Raw genomic sequence first — 4,148 nt, 5'->3', positions numbered from 1 at the left:
CTAAATACTCTGGTGAAAATAATATTATGGTTAGAGGAGAACAATTTTATAACTCGGATACTGGGGTACCTAAGTCGATTTTAAAAAAAGGAAAAAAATGGGATCATTTTGCTCCAGACACTGTTCCAATGGGAGCTCCAGTAAATTCTGCCAAGTTAAAGGATATTGATAATTTACTAGAAAAACATTTTGGAAATGAATGGAAGAGCAAAGAGGATTTAAAGTTTTATAAAGATGTTTTAGATGGAATATCGCAGCCATTGATAGGACCTAATTCTGAAGTTCCAGAAGATCAATTTCGCGAACCACGAGAAGCAGAAGACGAAGGAGAATTAGGAATTTAATTTTTAAGACTTTTGTACTTTTAAAAATCTAGATGTCCTTTCTCAAACTCGGCGTTGTTTTATTTTTTTTTGCAGCATAACTTGTCATATCCAAAATGACTAATCAAAACTTGTCTTATCCATTTTTGTTTATTTATTTTAGCCGATTAAGGATATTCTACATTTAAATAAATTGATGTGAGTGTTTTCTAAAAACTCATTTTATATTATTATTTATTTTTGTCATGTATCCCAAAAAAAAACTTTAGTAGAGGTTTTTCTGAATTTGCGTAGAACGACTTAACATGGATAAGACGAGTTTTGCTATGAGACGCCTCACATAATATGTGTGTATATACAAGTGAGGCGCCCAATTCCAAAACTCTTTAGATCCGTGCTAACCAATTTTACAGGAGAAGAGAAAAACTTTAGATTTCTTGTAAGAACAAATTTTTGTGGTTTAAAATGAAAATACACATTTATGACAACTCTTTATTTAAATATTTGTTACTAAAATAACAACACACAGACAAAAATAATAGGGATATAACAAGTTTTGCTACCGCACCATGGAATTAAAAAGTTTTGTTTCAGTATCTGTAGGATTTAGGGAGTTTTAAATAAGTAAAAGTTTATAATTTAAAAACAAATATTTTTTTTTTAAATAAAACTTAAATTCTTAGTCCATCGTCTTCTTCCATGGGTTCCATTCCTTTTTCAACTTCTGTATCATGAAGTGATTCAATGGCGTTATCAATTACTTTTTTATAAAATGTTAAATCGACCTCTTCAATGTTTCTCCACTCTAAACCAAAATGTTTTTTTAATAAAGCATTTGCATCCTTAAGCTTGGCTGGTTTTACTGCACATTCCTTAGGAAGAGGCTCCAAATTTAACGTAGCCAAGGTTTTTCCTTTTTTCAAAACAGACTTGTATATCCCGAAATCGCTTTTGTAATTTACCTCCCCCTTTACGAACACTGCTTGAGTTCCTTTTGAGTTCCATTTCTTTAAAATTGAAATTATTTTACATGGAGCAGACCTAAAATGCCACTGCCCAGGTGGCTTTATAACCGATTCTATAGTTTTTTTCCAGTTAAAAACCTTTTTCGATATCAAGCACAGTTGAAAACTCGGAAAAAAATTTCCTATATTCATCAGGATGAACTATAACTTCCTTTTTTTTAACTCTTTTTTCAATTCGTCCGAAAACACGATCCGCCGTTAAAAAAGAGTGACCAACCACAGGAAATGTCACAATAATTTCATTCACTGTAGAGTTAGAGTGATACAGCCAATACATCAGCATACCCATCATTGTTACGTTCTTGTTCTGGCCAGGACACCCATCGCCAAAAAAGTTTGATTGAGGTAACATCAGTCAAGTCTACCATAGAAAGTTTATGATTAACTAGTGAAGATATTTCATTTGAGCCCTTAGCGCTCTCAGTCCAAAGAAAGTGTATGAAGTGATACTTAAGTTCCTTAGTCTGTTTATCATTGGAATTTCCTTCACATACTGTGAAATTGTATAGATAGAGCTGCCTGGAATAGTAAGCTTATTGATCCGGGACTCGGGGCAACACCATATTTTTTTGACAGTCGAAGGATAATTTTAAAGTATTTTCCTCAGGTTTTTTAAGTGCTTCATAAAATGCCTTTGCTTTTAGATTATGAACACGTAGCATGCATATTTGCTTTGCCTTATTATCCCTGTTGGTTTCGGCAGTTATTAAGCTTTTAAGTTTTATACATTCCGAGCAAGCACCGGTGGCAGGACTCTTGAAGCTAATATTAAAATCCTTTGTAAATACCCGGAAATAGTCATATTTTACAGCCAAGCTGCTGTTTTCATCACAGTATATTTTCCACAACTGCCTTATGGATAGATCACTTGGCATATACTGTTGTTGAGATTTATTCCTAGTGTAGTGAGACTAAACAAATTTTAACTTTAAAATAAATGCTTTTACATTTTCTCTTCTTTTGGCATATTTTGTACTTATCCTATATCCTCCTCTATTTTCTTTGGGTGGTATAGTGTCAATCAAATAATTTTTAGCTATATTTTGAACCCGAAACCTTGAAATGTCCAAGATAGATAAAAAGGCTTTACTGCAAATCTGGAAAGTGTCATCTTTAGTTTTAATAAAATATTTTAACGAAACGGAATTATTTCGAGTTTCTTTTATTGGACGGCGCCTTTTTGGAACATTTGGTTCTGTATGTTTAAGAATAAAGTTATCATCTTGCGCAATTTTCATAGTATTTTCATAGAATTTTTCATGAAATCTTCGAATATAGATAGACAAGTTTTCACAGGCAAAAGTACTTTTTTTATGATGACATTTGGGGTGTCTAGTTAGAGTTTTAGGCTTATACCTGCAACAAAAAAAAAATATTTTAAGTACCTACCTACCTAACTATTAAAAATGTATTTAAAATATTACCTTTGAACTTTATCTTTTACTTTCTTTCAGTTTGATGGATTTCGCAATTTCTTTCGGCCTTTACCAGGTGTAGCATAGCAAGACAAAATGAGTCTTCCATATCACAATGTGTGTAAGCCTCTTTATATTAACAAATTTTTAACAAAAACAGCACAAATTAACTTTCAAGCAGTGCACAAACAAAATCAACGTACCTATTTATACCGCAGTCGAAACAAAACTAAACCATAAAAATATTATTTGTGGAACACATGCCTGTAAGATCTCGCGGAACAAAACAGTTTTGATTCCGCGTATTATTACTGTGGTAGAAGTGTAAATGAAAGAAAAGAGTTTTGAAAACGTTACAGATTAATGGATTAAACCACTTTTGAAACATTATTTACATAGAATTAAAAAAGTTTTGCTACCGTTATTACTTTTTCGAAGGCAATTTCTTTGGGATTTATCAAGTTTTGTGGCCAAATAAATTTGACATCTTATGTCAAACGTCTTAAAGAAGACAGCGCCACACTATCTCATTTTTGAATAAAAATGGATTTAAGCAGTTTTGCAACTGAACGTCTCAAGTATATTATCAGAAAAATGTGGCAAAATTTTGGTGAACATGATTGTGAACATACCTATTACATTATTTGCTAAATTTCGATTTATTTTTCATGCTAAATATAAAAACAAATGTAAATTTATATTTTTTAAACTACTAGAAATGGTTCAGTCACTTCTAGCCCTCGATCTTGTATTATGCATAAGATTTATACTGATTTTAATATGAGGCTTGAAATGAATATGTGAACATATAGTGTCCTTGTTGTTTGCTCTGTAAATAGTTGATTTATTTGAAAAAGTCTTGGTTTAAAAGTCTTTAAGATATATGTATGTACAATATTTAGTTTGTAAAGCATTGTTATACAATCCTCCGTATTGAAATACAGTATGTACCTTCGGATTGACCCAGTTAATGATTTATACATTATAATAAATTCCTTATCTTTATTCTTTTAAATTTAGAAAAGTTCTCACTATATAGTAAGTCTAATTCTAATAATTAGAAAATAATGCTGTTTCATCTTCATAGGAAATAATGACCTCATTATTTTTGTCGTAAGTAGACTTTGTAGCACTCCTATTTGTATTCCTTCTTCTTTGCTTAAAATATTATTCATTTTATATATATTATTCATAACAACCTGGTGTCTGTTTTTTAAATAATTTATCATTAGTGTTATTGCAGTTTCTCTTACCCCATAATGTTCTTATTAGGTGGGACAGTTTCAAATGCTTTAACAAAGTCTATAAAAACACTAAGCCACTTTTTGCTGTGGTTAAGAGATGATTTGTAACCTCTGAAGTAAGTTTGTGCACCTAAAGGGCAA

This window comes from Anthonomus grandis, unplaced genomic scaffold, assembly GCF_022605725.1.
Source record: "Anthonomus grandis grandis unplaced genomic scaffold, icAntGran1.3 ctg00000121.1___fragment_1, whole genome shotgun sequence".
In the NCBI taxonomy this organism is placed as follows: Eukaryota; Metazoa; Arthropoda; class Insecta; order Coleoptera; family Curculionidae; genus Anthonomus; species Anthonomus grandis.
Note: the sequence above shows the minus strand (reverse complement) of the source record.